Source organism: Ambystoma mexicanum, chromosome 12 (assembly GCF_040938575.1).
Source record: "Ambystoma mexicanum isolate Mex_15411 chromosome 12, UKY_AmexF1_1, whole genome shotgun sequence".
In the NCBI taxonomy this organism is placed as follows: domain Eukaryota; kingdom Metazoa; phylum Chordata; class Amphibia; order Caudata; family Ambystomatidae; genus Ambystoma; species Ambystoma mexicanum.
Window position 1 is genome coordinate 477275444 of NC_090936.1, and position 18076 is coordinate 477293519.

The 18076-nt window shown below is 44.0% G+C and overlaps 1 protein-coding gene across 2 annotated transcripts in view; it reads left to right on the plus strand.

Moving 5' to 3' along the window:
* Positions 1–18076, plus strand: part of SSBP1 (single stranded DNA binding protein 1) — a 262275-nt gene that overhangs the window by 46730 nt on the left and 197469 nt on the right. The gene's annotated exons all lie outside the window — the stretch shown is intronic.

Sequence of the window (18076 nt, forward strand, 5' to 3'; positions counted from 1 at the left end):
TGGGAGAATATTAAAGGAGTGTCAGAACAGAGTTCTGGTTGTGCTGGTATAGTCCTTGCATTGGGGCGCTTGTGTTTGTTGGTGTGCACCATTTGCATCCATATTAATCTCCTCACTCGTGCAGAGGAGTCTGGGATCATGGGCTACGAGATTTGCCTGTCAACGGTCCAGCATTAGTTGAGAAAGTCTCCTTCCACATTTTTCCATAGAGCGGGCACCAGAACTCTATGTAGCGGTGTGTTGCATGCATGTGAGCATTAGGAGCTTCTAAAACAGCCAGCAGTGCAGTCACATTTGTGGGCTAGTGTGCTATTGGTTATCTCAATTAGTCTGACTTGAGCTTGGAACTGTATGACACTCTATCCCTCCTACGGTAAAGATCATCCACTCCTAGGTATGACGGCACACCCACCAAACAACTCCCAGTGTAATGCCCACCAAAAGTTTCTTTTTTGTGCCAGGAAGCACTGTTTGTGAACCTGAGTGAAATTGAAAGAGCTTGGCCTCTGTTTTGTTGCACTGAACCGGCTTGTGCTCTCTGGAATATTATTTAAGATTACATGCATAAATATTGTATATGTCCTTGCAACATGCTGTTGCACAATAATGTCAATAAATGGTATTATTACTATTTGATTGAAATCGAAAACCCAGACAGTTTGAATTGTATTTTGATCACTGTTATAACATTTGGAAGTACCTCTGTACAGTTGTAAAAGTAGCAGATGGAGCTCCTATCTTGGACAAATCGCTCAGGCCACGATTCTAATCAGAATGAGATGTCTCTGGTTAGCATCCTGTTTCTTGGTTTTAAGTTGTTTAGCCAGTACAAGGAGCTTCAACCATGTGCAGATTAGTAGTGACACCCACCTCCCCCTCCAGAGATCATTCAGCCAAAACTTCTATCTTATGCAGCCCCCCCTAAAAATACACTCATCCCCTAAAATGCCATTCCCACTTACTGGGCCTCATTAATGAGTAGCAGTTTGAGCCATTGATCGTGGCACGGATTTCTGGCCATACGCCTCTCTCATACTTGCAAAGATAAACATCTATAAATAGATGTCATAGAATTGTGGTAGATAAAGTGGAGGTGTTCAAATCTAGCCCTGCAAAACACCTAATATGAACCGCAACAATTGTACATAACACCTGCATAGCGCTTAGAAGTAGGAAGAGTGCATAGAAGTGAATTGTTCACTGCAAATAGCAGAAGGGTAAAAATAGTATATCAACACCTGGTTACAGTTTTTAGCAGGAATAGTGCATGGAAGTAGTTTTCACTGCAAATCGAAGAGACAAGAACTACATGTGAACACAGAAATCGTACTTGGAAGGGCAGCAATTATACAATTATTTGTTTTGGTTAAAATAAACCTTTCCAAAATAATTTTAAAACACAATAAGCTCTCTTTAAATACATTGCAATTAATAAACACAGAATTTGAAATGAATATTACATAGAAAATGAGTCAAATATAGAATACAATGCAACGTAGAAATAACATTCTCAGTATACATAAAAACACATAAAAATCAGTATAGTACATTTCATTATATATTAACACTCTCAGAATTATAAATCATTGTAACCATTTCCTTACAAAATTAATTCCTAACCTCTAAAATAGTTTACATTCCACAGATACAAATCTCATTACTGGCAGATTTAATGACACTGATTTACTATGTAGAATAACCCACCACAAATGTTCCAAACACACCTGCTCGGTGTTCAATACGTTTTTTAAATGAGAGATTTGCTGCTGTCTGAGGGCCTGACAGTCAATTAACAAATGTGGTTGCGTTACCTTGGTCTGCTATGTTACAGAAACGGCACACCGTTGTATCCTCCCTCAGACCCCCTCTAATTAATAAGGTCTCTCTCATTGGCAGTACATTCATCCAAAAAAGCATACAATTCCGACACATTTTCTTGTTAGGGAATCGTAAGTATTGCTTCGCATAGCCCATAGATTTTTCAGAAGAGACAATCTGTGTATATAGTTGTAAGCCAATCACTGCATCATTTGTTTGGGCCCAATCATTATTTTGTATTAGCCTTTTGACTTTTAATGGAAGAGATTGCAAATCTACCCCCAACTTCTTCAGTAATTGCATGCATTCTTCATGCAACTTGAGTGCAAAGCCCTCCCTTGGCGGCCCCACCTTAACACTTCATCAGCTGTGCATATAGAGAATTGTCTGTGACATATATAGAATTTTCGATACAAGGACAGTCTCTTCCATTCAACCAAACTTTGCATTGATTTTAGGCCTAATTCATACCTTAGCACCGATAATTGGCACACATTTTGGCAAAAAATACGGCACTGACCACCAAATCAAGGATTCATATTGAAAGATCTCCTTCACTATCCAGCAAGGGAAAAACTCCAGACCATACCACAGACTGGGGATAATCTTTGCTCGATAAAACCTTATTGTTGGGATCGTTGAGAATTTTCCATATTTCTTGTATATTTTTTTTATCTGAGAAACTTGTCTGACTTTCTCTTAGTTTCTGTAAACCTTCTTCTTGGGAGCTAAAATAATGGGGAACCCCAAGTATTTGATACTCCACCTCACCGAGAGTCTAGTGTTATTTAATAACGATTTAAAACCACTCGGTTGGCTGCGTTTGCTTATCTAATTACCATAGTCCTTTGCGGATTGACTTTCAATTGATTATCAATAATATACTGATTGAATGCCACCTTAAGTCTTTGTTATCCGATTGGTGGGCAATCAATTAGAATAAAATCTGCATATGCTGCTCAACAAATAGACCTTTAACCCTAGGAGGTGCAAATGATGCACAGTCTAACACAATACCCACATCTGGCACTTATAGATTAAACAATGCAGGAGAAAATATACAGCCCTGACGCAATCAATTATAGGTACAGATTGCTTTTGATAACAACCCCTCGCTGTTCAATCCTATCTGTACATTAGAACCTTCATGTATATGTATCAGGATTGAGAGTAGACCCCCCTGGCAATCCTAGCCTATGTAATTTTTACCATAGAATATTCCTGTCTACCCGGTCAAACGCAAGCGATAAATCCATAGAGGCCACGTAAATTGCTGAGGAATTATCCCTCCAAGCTTGCTCTTATAAAGTACTCAACAAGAGTCCCCCACGGTCCGTGGCCATTTGTTTCCTTAAACCCATCTGTTGAGGGGCCAAAATATCATTTCTGCTGCTCCACTCTTCAATATCCTGTAGTACCAGTGATGCAAAGAGTTTTGAATCCACATCTAGCAATGCTATAGGACGGTAGTTCATGGGTTAATTCCTGTCTCCCTTCTATATTGGTACAACATACGAGGTCTTCCACAAACTGGGGTAGGTTCTTGTTTCCACTATATCCCTAAATGTAATATATAGGACTTTTGACCACAAATCCAGATTGTTTTTTAAGGTTGCGTTAGTAAGTTGGTTTGGACCGGGGGCCCTAGAAAAAAACAGGCCTACCAATCATGACGGCAATATCCTGTAACGTGAATTTCAAGTCCCACCCAGTAGTAGCCATGGACAACTCAAAACCTCCTTGTTTTCCCTCATGTCCATACAGATCTCGAAAATGGCCATGCCAGACCTCTTCAGATGTCAGATTAGTTTGAACTGCGGCCTGATTTCCCCTCTAAGGCATGTCTTAAGAGCCAGAATTTTCTGGAGCTACCATCCTTTAAAGTGTTCATAATGTTTTCCCCATCCATCTGATACATATAGGCTCAATGGGCTTTAATCCAGTTTTTTAAATTTTAGTTTTACCTTTAGTATTTCCTTATGTTTAGGGACATTTTTCACAATCCTCCTGATATACCACACATTATTTTGATTCTGGACCATAACATCAAAATGATGAGTTATATCATCGAGGAAACGTTCCTAACGTTTTCCCCCAATTTACCAATCAAATCCTGCAGGTATGGACCAAAAATATTATGGGTATATGTTTTTGTCTTAAAATCTATTGTATTATTCTTAAAATCATTCAAGAAAACAGAATTTAGTTTTCCAATATTACCCTCATGCCAATGAATTTGAGATCCTTTTAAATTCACATTCAATTGAGTAATATATTATTTAGAGTCCCTACCACAATTGGCGGTGCATAAGGCCACCTGAAGCATCGCATGGTCACTAAACCCCGTTGAGTAATCACATAACTCTCCAATCTGGTCCAAAAGACCCTTTGTCACAAATGTGTAGTCTATCGTGGAACTCAATTTCCCACGGGTCCACGTAGAAGCATACTTCACATTCTGGTTACACAGTTCATTCACTATATATAATACCCAACTCAACAAGGTATCTAACCAAATTTGTCCTTGAAGCCTGTTTCTGTTACCCCTCGGAATCCCACCAAATTGATCTATATCCTTAGGTGGTCGGACTCCCGAGTCTGAAGCGGCGCACAACTGTAGGTGTTCGTAACCCATACACATTAGAGGCTAACAGTCAGCGGTGAAGTCTCCTGCAATTATAATCTGGCCATCAAACATTGTAACAAACCGTTTTTCAATCCACTTATTCAAGTCTTTAATCGCTGAGCTTAGATTTGAACAGGGGTTCCAGTATATGTTGTTTAACAAAATATACTGGCACGGAAGTTTAGGTTCTAACTCAAATGCTACTGCTTGCACCCCTTTGGCTACATCAAGGTGGTAAATCACTCTGAGTCCCCACCCATTACGAATAGCTACAAGCAGGCCCCCAGCCAGCCGGCCGTCCTCTACTGCCCTTAATTCGCCAGCTCCACTCATTTATCATACCCGTCCAGGGTTGGGGGCCGGGTGGAGTGGGGGGTTTGTCAACAAGCCACGTTTCTTGTAAGAAGATAATTGGAAATTGGCCAAGCTGATTGCATAGATCTAAACAGGGGCACACGTTTGAAAAGCCCTATAAGTGAAAAGACTGATTGGAAAGTTTTTTTTTTTTTTTAGTCCTTTCAACTGTGAGATAGATTCTCTAATTGACGTTGCTAGCCATCTCCAGTTGTTATGGTCCTCCTGGGACTGGTTATGATTGTGCTTGCTCCACTTGTGGCCGGTTATAACCCCCTCCACGTTATTCCGTTGGGTATCTGCTGAGATTGTTTGCCGTAGCTGTTTGCCGAGCCCTCACAGAAGAATAGCAGATCATAACCCAGCTTGTTAAAATGACTGACTTCTGCCACCAATGCCTTATATACCACCCGAAAATGGAAGACCAACCTGACATAGTCGTACCTCTCAGGGTGGACCAAATCAACCAGTTTGATGTCGGATGACGTAAAGTCTGTGTCGGTATTTCATTCAGAAGGGCCAACATTCGCCATCTATTTAGATAGTCTGAACCTCCATAACCAAACACCGAAATGGCAGCCTTTAAACTTTGCATAACACCCTGACCCTCTACGATATTTACTTATAAACCCTGGGTCATTGCCTTGGTACCACGTTCCCTTCTCTAGGGGTGCTGGCCCATCAACCCCTCTTTCAGTTCACCCGAAGAGAGGGAACCTGTTATTACCATCTGTTCCATTAACTATTTCACTGTGGATCTGACTATGTTCTCTGTAAGCAGAGCTTGGAAGTCTTCCCCCTGCTTCAGCACCCTCCCCTTTCGCTTGGTCGGCCTGAGCAGCCCCACCACCTGAGCCGTGCTTGCCCCATACCTCAAGAATGTTAGAAGATTTGTCCTTTGTTCCGTGAGCTTGCCCTTCAGAGTCCCTATCCCCTGCCGGTAATACCTTTTTAAAAAAAAAAAAAAAAAATGTATTAAAGAGATTCTAGACCTTCTCGCAGGACCCCTCATTACTGTTAATACTCCCCATCTTAAGATCCTTTTGCAGTCACTTATGTTTCATTGCATTAGTTAGTGTCCCCTCCCTCAACATCACAACCTTTCTTGAGCTTATCTTGAGGGTCGGCACTCATCACCGAGCTATTACCGATGACCCTCTCCACCAATTGCATTACATTCATTGCACCGACAGGAGACTCTCCTCCCTGCCCTCCTCAAAGGACAGAGAGCAGTCCAAATTTACAATATCTTCTCTATCAACAATCTCATTTCTAACCATGTTTCTCCATGAATTTTGGGGGGTTTTCTTGGGTGCTTTCCAACGTTCTAAGGGTTGTAGTTAATATTTTTCCTGTGTTTTGTTGTGTTATTTTTTTCTCCCTTTTTTTTGTGTATCGGATTTGCCCCGGAAAGGCTCTGCTTCCTCCAGCGTTAGGTGCTGGATCATAGGCTCCAGCTCTAACCTTGCCGGTGCCTCGATCATGATGCCCTGTGGTAGTAAATCGAAGGGCATTTTTGCAATCATTTTCCCCTTTCTTAATTAAGTTGGGAGCACTTAAAGTTAAGTCGCAGGCCGTTTGTACACATTGTTCCTTAACCCCCATGTTCATCTGAGGTGGATCCAAACACTCATTCAATCTTATTAGTTGGGTAAATATTGCGTCTAGACGTTTGGTGTGTTCGCTCAATTCCCCACAGATTAGTTCCTGAACAGTCCTACATACAGCTGACAGATTTCCCTCCTCCAAATTAGTCAGAGGAGTCTGAGTGGAAGGGAGACTTGCGTCCAACCCTTCCCCAAGGAGAATTGGGTGCTCCGACATGGCGTGAAGGGTAATTTCCCCTGAAACAAATATCAGAGGAGTGTCCAAAAATGAAAGATTGGCTGAGGCCGTAGAAGCCAACACTATCAAACGTATCCTTCCCCATAATTTGTCTGTGCGGATCTTGTGGCAGGGAACCAAATTCATCTGAGTCCAGTAGTAATGGCGAACTCGCCATATCATCAACTTTGTCCGGGAATTTATCCATCGCAATACCCCGCCCCCGCCACCCCACCTCCCCCAGACTCCCTCGCCGCCGTCCCCCGCCATCCATGGCATTTGGTAAGACAGATGGGGAGGGAGTGCCAGGGCCCTGGACATGCTATCTCTGCTCCTGGTAAATACCAAAGACGCCCCAACAGATATATAATTTAATCATTGCCCTTTCTTTTTTTGTTCCCCATACCGTTACTCGTAATGGAGCGAGGTGAGAGAAGACAAAAGGGAGCAATAAAAGAGCGTGCATTGTAACTCCCTTCAATACAATGCGTTAATGACTTAAATCGGGACACATCTAGAAGGGTAATTTTAATCCTGCGCGCTCACTAATCCATGCACTACCATAGCGAGCGTCTGATGCTAGGTATTCGACGTTCATCAGATGTTGTTTAGCTGTATTTTCTGTACAAATACGCACACTACTGATGCTCCTACCTCTTCTCCCTCAACTCCCCACCGACCTAGCCAACAGCACTTCTGTAGCACTTCCAATACGCGCGCCCATGAATCCCGGACTTTAAGTAGATCGGTCTGAGGAGGAGCCAACTCCGTGTAGAGAGAGTAAATAAGAGTAAAGTAAGAATTCAGGTAAAAGTCAAGATGTCCACAATACACTCTCTCAGATGTACTTGATACTGTAGTCTTAGAAGTGTCAATATTAAGAACGGCAACACGTTACTCGCACACTTCGCAAGCACGATCAGTGCAGCCAACAGAGCTTCTGTAGCACTTCCGGTATGCGCACCTTTTATACAATAAGTTTGTAAAATAAGATCATATTACATTTTGAACAGAGGCCATTTAGCAGGAGTAGTTTGTTTGAGACGTTCTTTTTCTAAAGTGTGTTTACATTTCAGCGCACAAACCATGCAAGGACACAAGCTATATAAACAATGCAGAGAAAGACGCAGCCAAATGTTTGTCAAAAAAAGGCAAAGGATTGCTTGAAAACAGACATGGGCTCACACAGGAAACGTGTGCACTGTCTGTTTTATGTAGTTTTCAAAGAAGGTGTTAGAATTCTGTATTTAATCAGAACTTCATAATGTTTATTAATAAATTTAGCAGATCTCAAAGGATGCATGCCAAATTGTCATGAACTACAATGGAGAAAGTTTGTGCAGAAAAGCCTGTGTTAAACAAGTTCTCTGCGACTAATGCCCATTCTGTGACTAATGGCCTTTCTGGCAGGAGATTATAGTTCATGGCAAGACATTTGAACATTAGAATGTCAGAAAAGCAGGTATGTCCGTTCACGAAAGTTTGGGTAAATCCAAGAAATGTGATATAATACGAGGATGCAAACCTGGGGGCAAGAAACGCAGATTTCCACACGCTTGGCAGAAGAGCACAGGGCAAGAAAATCAATGGGGTTTAACCTGGAGACTGCGAAGGGAAATGGCAGACATGCCCAACAGAAGAAGCTGGGGAAAGGGGGTCTATAACGAGAGAGAATGCAGGCCCCAGAATTGTTTAATTTAGCCAGCAAAACAACAACTGCAACACAAGGACTGTACAATATTTCTAAACCATTTTCTAGAGACTGGGTATGTTCATTCTACCTTCCAAGTGTCCGTAGTAATTTCATATTAGCTCTGAGATGCACAGAAGTCTGTGGTTGAAAATGTATGCTTCGTTATACAACTGATATGAGCCTACAGCAAGATAGTTTGCATTTCTTTTTTTGTATTCAAACCTTTTTATTATGTTTCAAAACATGAGTAATACTGTCCAACAAGATGTGATACGGCTGCTTTAATTAGAAAACATACATATTAGCACACAGAACCCCCACCTCCAACCCCAAAACATATACAATGGTCCTTGTCCCATTTCCTATCTCCCCTCCCTCACAGTCTTCCCCTAGATCACACCGGAGCACTGTTATGCCATCTCCAGAAGACCCAGCGTCCATAGTCGTGTGGGACATGTATAGTCTCTGTTCATGGTCTTCATGAACTCTAGAAAGCCTCCTCACTTAACAAAGAATCGAGGCAATCTATTCCACGGGGAGAATGACACATTCTCACATATAAGCAGCCTCCACATCCCATTCCACCAGTCATCAATAAGAAACTATCTCCACGCTGCCACACTAGAGAAGTTGAAAGTAGATTTTGGAATATTCTCTAAAAGAATTTGAAGCATGGTCATGAGCCAATACGTTTTAGAATCCTTTTGAGAGCCAGAACAGACATCTGCTTTTAAAACTGATACTGGAGGGTACCTATTTTTGCTAATATGATTTGATTGAACCAGATACAACTAGCATGTTAAATTAGCAGGATGATGTCAACTTGAAATTAATTGGAAGCATAGTTTGACACTATTGTTTTTGAAATCCTAATTCTACTTATGGTTAAGTCGGACTCGGAAAGCGGACAAGAGGTATTGTTTGCAACATGAAGTTTACTACATGGAAGGAAATTAGGTTTGTTCTGTCCCTAACTTCTACAGTATTCTTTGCCCTATCTCAAAGGAAATAACAAAAGGGTGGTTGGTAGGGTGTCTTGCAACAAAATTCAGTCTTCTGTCCAACCTTAATCTACCCTAAGCTCTACCCCTTCCACTAATACTACTACTAGTCAAACATAAATTTAACTAGACAGGTCTATACAAGATTTTCTCTCACCCTGGCTCTGGTGGCTGGTGTCGGAACCCAACCACAATGTCTCTGGCTTTTCACAGGCCTACTGTTAAAAAAAACATCTCTTTAGTCTTCCACTTTCCTGGTGGTGGTTGGCTCCTGGTCCCCCTATCTTCTCCCAGGCCACGTGCTTGTTTATACAGTTCAAAGTGACTCTTCATTCTTCTTTTTCTCCTGAAAGAACAGTCTCCGAAACTTATAGTTGACTTGTGGTTACTGAGCCTTGGAGCACGGTTTCTTTCAGCCCACCTAGGTTTTGCGTGTTTCTCTCTCTGCCTGGTGCTACTCACTCATTCTCTCACCCCACCTTGGTGTATTGATCTGCCCCCCCCTCCCCCACCTCTTGGGGAATAACTTCTCACGTCCCGCTTTCGGACCTTACACTGCCTTGGGGTTCTGTTTATTCTACCCCGCCTTGTGGTCCTGTTACACTCAACCTGCCTTGGGATTTTCTCTCTCCCACTGTGGCTTGGGATATCTTGTCTTCCACCCCGTCTTCGGTCTCTGTCTCTTAGCCCCTCTTGGTCTTTGGCCGCGTCTCCTCTTCCTCCTCCCTGTTCCCGGTGACAAGCATGTACATGGTTTGCTGCATCAGTATTCCTGGGATAGATGGGTCTCCTCTGCCTGCACAGCACTGTGGTCTAAACACCCACTAGGCTCACAACGTCGGTTCGTCTTCCACGGTTAGTCAGCACCGGGGACTGGACTCTCATGCTCTGCTCCACGCCAGAGAAAGCAGCGCTCTGAGTTTAATGCATCGACCGCATAGCACACCTCCGTCGTTGGACTGGCTCCGGTCTCCACCTTCCAGGAGAATGGCGCTGACTCCACAGGATATCCTTCAGCTGCGAATGCCTGTGCTGGACTTTCTTTACCTGCGATTGACTCCATAGGACTTCCTCCCTCTGTGGGTGGCTCTGCAGGAGTGCCTCTCCCTGCCTCTCTCAACATTCACACAACATTGGGGTTCTTAAAGGGTTGGAAACCACACCTATAATTTCAAAAGGGCCTAGCACATCCTTGCCCTACTCAATCCCATGTAGCCAACAAACAAATGGGATTCTGTACTTGAGGGAGGATGAGTATAAACCCAGATTGGGTATTCCTTGTCCAGTAAGGGGGAGTCACCCGCAGTGGGATCCCACTTACCTTGTCCCGTAGAGGGTGTTGATCGTAGCAGGCTCAACTCCCTAGTCCCAAAGGGACAAAGTCCCAGGACTTGTCACACACTGCTGAATTTAGCGAGATATTGTGAAGGGTTAACATCATTGTTGTAGAGAGTATTTATTGTACAATCACTCCAAGTATGAGAGATAGTTCAAGGGGTTTTACTTTTTTTTGGGGACTACAGCTGCCCCTCTCTCTCCCTCTCCCATCTTATTATGACACCCCTCACTAACTCAGGCATCTGTAACTCCGGTTAGTGCTACCAAATGTTGATCCCTACTTTCTAAACACTGTCTTATGCTACAAATGGTTCCGTAAATGCTGATATCTAAGCTACCTCTGCTACTACCCAACTCTGCCTACTCTATCCAAAGGTTGGTCTTGCGGGAACCGGGAAAGTGCCTTGCACCAACACTGGTTTGAGTCAGGCTGCCCTTGCATGTCCACTCTCGCCTCTCCCTCTCTACTCTGACCACTCCCTGGTCACCCCTTAATCATCTCTGATATCAGCACAATGTTTCACTCCTCCTGATCTTGCCTCTACCCTTTTGATATTAGTTCTCCTCCCACTCCACTTAACTACTCATCATCTCTGCTACTCTCTTCCTGCACACAGCTAATCTCTTCCTGCACACTTCTATTCACCTCCTCCTACAACTACACAAACTCTCTCCTTTCACTCTACCATTCAATTCACATACACTCATCACACTAACCTCTCTACTCGCCACACAAACGTGCATGCATGCTGTTAGGCAGAATTGCATGCAGTGCCCTCTGGGAACTCCACATACAATTAGGACTACAGGTGTAAGCAAAACCAACCTTTGGTATAAGTCTGTACTACACCGTTTTGTGGTAGCGAGCTGAGCAGCCAGGCTTATCTCAAGAGGGAATGTGAGCAGTACAAGAGGTTACACAGAGGTTTTACAATCAAAGTGGTTCAAATAGACACTTTCTCTCAAGGTTTCTTGGTAAAACACTTATAAATGTATTCCGCAATCATTTAGAAAACATTCACTAGAAAGAGGCAACTTAATATTATACACAAATAAACTTCAACACAAAATCAATATATTTATGAACAATTTATTTATTCAAACCAACGGTCCAGGAGTTGCAGCAGCCGTCCTCTTCCAGCTCGTCTTCGGTTCTTTCGTTCCAGTGGTCGACTCTGCCTTCCAGTCCTGGAGACTCACCTTTTAAACAGTTTTCTCTTTCGTTCCAGCCTAGCTGCCACTCGCCCAGCAGGGTGGCTGTCCTTGCCGGTCAGTCAGCCAGCCGATCACGCCATGGTGCATTTGGGTCTCCTAGGGCACTAAGCACAGGGAGTTTTGGGCACCTGCCTCACTTCCTGCCCACCCCAGACACTCTGAAATAGGAGCCAAAGGGCATTCCAGTCCCTTTGAATGGGAAGGCAAAGGCACAAGTTAGCAGAATAGATCATAATTACTTTCTTAGGCAGTGCAAATAGTTATAGTTCACTAGAGGACTCGATTCAGTTCAATAGGCATAGGCCAAAAATCAATGGACTAGTGTCTTGAATAGGAAAGAGTAGCTATTGAAGTAAATGGTAAAGTCTTTGCCAAAGTCCTCAAAAGTAGTTTGTACGAAAAAGAATCATATGTTGGGTCACAAGCTGATTAGGCCTGCAAGTTCGGAAAGTTCCACGAACTTTCACCCCGAGAAAAGCGTTCTCTCAATCGGGTTGGCACAGTACCTTAGTGTGAAGCAAAATATTCAGCTGAAGACTTTGGTTCCTAGCAGTTCCTGCAGATCTCACTGTTCCTGAGCCTCAGTCGTGGGGACAAGAGGGAGGACATCTGGGGGTACTCCTGCAAGGGATCGTCGGAAAACGCTGACAAAGTGGAGTCCCTTCAGTTCAAGTAGCTGTTCTTCAAGCACACAAGCTGGTGTCCTTCCTCCTAGCTAATCCTAACCAGCTTCGAGAATGGTATCCAGGTGGCTTACGAGTTGATTGGTTTCACCAACTCAAAGGAAGAAGTTGTCCTTGAAGGGGCTTCTTTGTTGAGATGAACTTGGCAATTCGGACCTGCATCAGGGCTTCACCGGTCAAACCAACGGTCCAGGAGTTGCAGCAGCCGTCCTCTTCCAGCTCGTCTTCGGTTCTTTCATTCCAGTGGTCGACTCTGCCTTCCAGTCCTGGAGACTCACCTTTAAACCGTTTTCTCTTTCGTTCCAGCCTAGCTGCCACTCGCCCAGCAGGGTGGCTGTCCTTGCCGGACAGTCAGCCAGCCGATCACGCCATGGTGCATTTGGGTCTCCTAGGACACTAAGCACAGGGAGTTTTGGGCACCTGCCTCACTTCCTGCCCACCCCAGACACTCGGACGCCAGAGGCAGTCTTCAGTCCTGAAGCCCGCCAAAGGCATGGAAACAAAGGGATCAAACCTGGTTTGAGGCGCAGAGACAAACAGAAAGACCTTTCCAAAAAGAAATGGCGAAAAAAGATCAGGACCCGTTTAAACAAAGGTAATTTGTTCTAAAACTACTGCCACCAGCCATTTTGATATAATGGTAGCATTTGACTGCTACATGAGTTTCTAGACACAGGGGATACTAGGTAACCCCTCCAGCACTCTTTAGGAAGATAGTGTTTGCTGGGTCTAGGAATTTAAAAAGACTAGTAAAGTCAATTTAACCTTACATTCTCTGGGAAACAGTAGTTTATGCCAGAAAGGGTATTTAAACCTTAAGGAAGTCTAAAAAGACATCCATGTGTCACTGCACTGAGCGTGCTGTGTAACACACACGAAAAGATGCCTATGGAGTTATCTTAAAATTCCATAATCAAAAAACACGAGAGTAAAACGCACATCAAAATACATGAAAGAGTGGGGGGAAAAAGGGCTCGCACTCCTTCCAGGTAAAAAATCAAGTCCTCAAAATCCAGAAAAGTTGCAGGGGTTCTCTAAGGTGAAGGGAATTAGCACATTTATGAGAATTCTCCCTAACATGTGCACACACCCGATCTAGAACCACTTGCCAATACCTCACTTGCATCACAGATCACCCCAACAAGCTCCTGCTCCCTGCTTACCCCTGCTGATCTCTTAACTCGCCGTCTATCACTACCGTCCTCTGGAAAACCCACTGTGGCGGACCAAAAGTAGGACTTGGGACTCTGGGACGTCATGTTCATGGATTTCTATTATATTCTTTTACAATTCGTCTGACCTCTTGGCCAGCTTCAAAGAAAATAAACTAAAATAATGAAAAATTAACTAGGAGTGTTGAGGTTCCTGTTTCAAACTAAAGGTTCCAGGAAAAGATATTCTTGTCAGTATGAATCCAAATCATAAAGTCCCTAGAACAAATCTTATACTAGCCTACCACATTTAACCCCTTAACTGCTGAGGGTTTTCATTCCCAGTGCTGTGCCCTTTTTTGGACATTTTGGTAGGTCTCGTTCAAATGTAATAAAGTGACAAAATGTTTTTTTCAGAAAATGCTAAGAGTGATGTACAAAGAAGCCTGTGTTTTGTTCCTTGTAAGGGCTAGGAACAAATGGTTTGCTGTTCAGAATTTGCCATTTTTCAAGCCTTCAAGAACAGGTTGAGTGGAAACAAAAAACAGATTATTTTATAAGGTTTCCCTCAGTTTTGTGAGAGGTAGGCAATTTCATTTTTTTTCTTTTCTTCCCTTTTTTTCAATAGGACATGCTTGGGCGGAATAGAATAGAAGAGGAGGGTAGGAAAGCTGAATGCGAAAACAGAAAGGCATACATTTCTGGAAAGTAGACAAAATTCCAAGTTCGGGAAGGGATCATTTGTGCAGGTCCAGCAACAACTATGTAGCTAAAATTCCCATAGTTTGGGGAAGAATTGGAAAAATGACATGACAGAAAAAAAGTTATGTGCTAGACATGTTTGGACTTGTAAGGTAATGACTTCTGTGAATAATATGAAAATCAATGCACCGCTACATTCCCACAACTATTCTAGTTAGGAAATCACACATCTTTCATACTGTTTCACAAAACAAGCAAAAACAGAGCCATGGTACACAGGATTTTTATCCTGACTGCCTAAACAGGCGTACTTGGCATTTGAAAATAAGGAAAACAAATGTAGTGAAGATTGTCATGCATTCATATTTTGAATGCAAGCGCACAGGCAGACCGTTTGAAGGATAGGTGACACGCGCAGGTTACAAAAGCATACAATGCCTAAAGCGGCGACTAAATGTAGGTCACATTTGGGAAATTAAAGGGTTGTGTAACAAAGTGCCATAGGAAATGTGTGAAAACAGTATCCAAACCAAGAGAGGACAAATGTCCTACCTTCGCATGTTCCCACAGGTGTCCCGACGAAAACGGTACCTCACATGTGTGGGTGCCCTGACCTGGGCGCAAAGGGAAAAGGCTAAACCACTGGTACATGAAGACCCTGGAGAATACTGGATTGGGCTGGCTGGACAACCCAAAGATTTGTGCCTGGGGTGTCGCAGCGACCAAGTAAAACGGGGAACCCCATGCATTTCTGAAAAGAAGACATCCGGGGGAATCTAAAGAGGTCTGACTTGTGCAAATCGCCCTAGAATGTTTTACCCACTGGCAAAGTTGAAAATGGTGGGGAAAAAACACAATTTTCAGACATTTGCCACCAGGAAACCACTGAAACACGCCGGCAACAACACATATATCCTATGTTCCCACAGGTGTCCCCACGAAAACAGTACCTCGCATGTGTGGGCGCACTGACCTGGGCGGAAAAGAAAATGTCGACCGTCCCAAAGTCCAGTGGCAGTCGCAGGGAGCCACAGCAGGGTCCCGATCCCTACCCGGAGGGAAAGGCTGTAACGCAGCCCAGCGAGGGCTCTGGGGAGGCAGTGGTGCTGCCTCTAAGCTTGGCTGCCTGTCTCCCTTGTTGGTCAACCATCCCCAAGTTCAGCGGCGGTTCCAGGGAGTCCCGGCAGGGTCCCTACCCGGTGGGAAAAGCTCAAACAGCTCTAGGACGGTCTGGGGTGATGTCCCTGGCCTTGGGCACTTGTCTCCCATGTGGGTGGACCGTCCGCAAGCCCAGCGGCGGTCGCAGTGAGCCCTGGCAGGGTCCCTATCCTTCCCAGGAGGGGAAAAGCTGTAACATGGCATGCCAGAGCTCCAGGACGGCCGGGGGAGCAGCCCTCGACCATGGGTGCCTCCCTCCCATGTGCTTCGATGGTCCCCAAGTCCAGTACCAGTCCCAGGGAACCCTGGCAGGGTCCCCATACCTACCCAGAGGGAAAAGCTGTAACGCAGCCCAGCCAGACGTCCAGGACGGTCGGGGGTGATGTACCTGGCCTTGGGTGCCTGTCTCCCATTTGGGTGGACGTCCCAACGCTCAATGGCAGTCCTGGGGAGCCCGGCAGGGTCCCTGTCCCGGAGGGAAAAGCTGTAATGCGCCAGGGACCAGGATGCCGCCATGGCTCCCGGGACCACCGCTGGACCTGGGGACAGTTGACCCCAGCGCTCCAGATAGGATTTTTGAGTGAGTGTATTTTACTCCCAATTTTTAGAATTGGTGAGTAAATCCAATTTCAAGAGTAAACATGATTTTCCTGCTTCGCAAGAGAGTAAAAAGTGTCTGACAACTATCCAATTTGTGCGTAAAATTAAAACTTTGTTCGAAAACATTGACAAAACAGCTGTATTTCAAAGTGGTTCTAAATTATGTATTGCACCTGTGGAAAACATTTTCCCCACACAAGAACCTTGTAGATGCATACTACCCAGCTTCATCTTCATGATACTGGGCACAAACTCTGTTAAGAGTTACTACAGATGCCAGCTAGTTACACCGGGTGATTCATAAATCAAGTCCCTCACTCTACCAGTATCACTTCTCTGCCTCTCGGGCCTACTGTTGCTGCCTGGCACTACCTGGTTGACGGCCACTCCTTGTTGTTTCTCAATCTCTCCATCCCTTTGCTACTTTGTTTCCCCTGTCTCTCACTTTATGATGCTCTGCCTCTCACCGTTAGTGTTGCAAAGTTTGCGGTCTGTTTCTCTGTCGCTCTGCCTCTCCCATTTCTGCATTCTATTGTTGATTTTTTTCCCCTCCTATATCTTGCTGTATCGGTTGATATAACTCCTCTAGTTTTGCTTTTCTATTTCCATCTCGCCAAACCTGCTGCTGTTCTGCGTTTTTATGTTACTGTCTCTAAATGTCTTTTGCTCCGCTTCTATCCCTCCCTCCTATTGTGTTTGTCCTATTATTAACTCTGTTTCCCTTCTCACTTTTTTTGTCCTATCGTGTAGCTCATTGCTCTCTCTTCCTGTTGCTCTAATTCCTGTTTTGGATTGTCCAGTATGTTCTCTGTCCCTTTGCTCCCCCCCCCCCCGCCCCACCACACCTTTGTTCTTCTGTATTGCTTAGGTTCAGAGTGGCTGTTCCTCTCTTGTTTTCTTGTTTGTCTTAACATGGCACCAATAAATATCCAAAAAGCTGAACATGCCTTTTCTATTTAAAAATCTAGTGCAGCTTTACCATTGGGTGCTCCTTTTTACATGTGTGTAAACCTTCTTTTGGCCATTATGCTGGGAATTTGGTTTGTCTGACCAGATGCAGCACTTGCTTGAATGCAGATGCTTTACCAACACTGCATGCCATTACAAGTACAAGAGCTCATATGCGAAGTGTGTTCCGAGCCATTACAGGTATAGCAGCCTCGATGAGGTGTGTATTCTGAGCCATTACAAGTATAGCAGCCTGAAAAGTTGTGTTCTGAGCAATCACAGGTATAGAAGTCCTGATGATGTGTGTTCTGAGCCATTACAGGTATAGCAGTCATTATGGGATGTGCTTCTTCTGAGCCAATACAAGTATAGCAGCCCACATGAGATGTCTGTTCTGAGCCATCACAGGTATAGCAGACCCAATGAGATGCGTGTTCTGAGCCATTACAAGTATAGCAGCCCTGAAGAGCTATGTTCTGAGACATCACAGGTATAGCAGCACTGATGAGTTGTGTGTTATGAGCCATTACAAGTAGAGCATCCCGGATGAAATGTGTGTGTTCTGAATCACTGAACATTCAGTAGTCTGTTTGATAAGTCGAAAGTTAAGTCAACTGTGTTACAATTGAATGTTACCTGCATCTTCAATGCATATCTCTGATGCAGACCAATAACTCGCCTATTAACAGGATTTGAACTAACAGGTTATACAATAATCTCTGCAGCAGGGTTATTGACCCACTGAGCTGCCTTCCCCAACAGGCTGTTGACACTGAAAGGCACACAGGATTAGGGCACTGCCCGTTCCATGTGAAGCTTGCCTGACAAATGGTTTGTTAAAAGCTCTAAACCTTTTTGGACTATCCTACATTACATTAATCCGAAGATTCATAATGAGGCTTTGAAATGTGCTAGATTTTTGGCAGTGGGACTCAGTAATTGGATATGGGAGAAGCAGAGGTTTT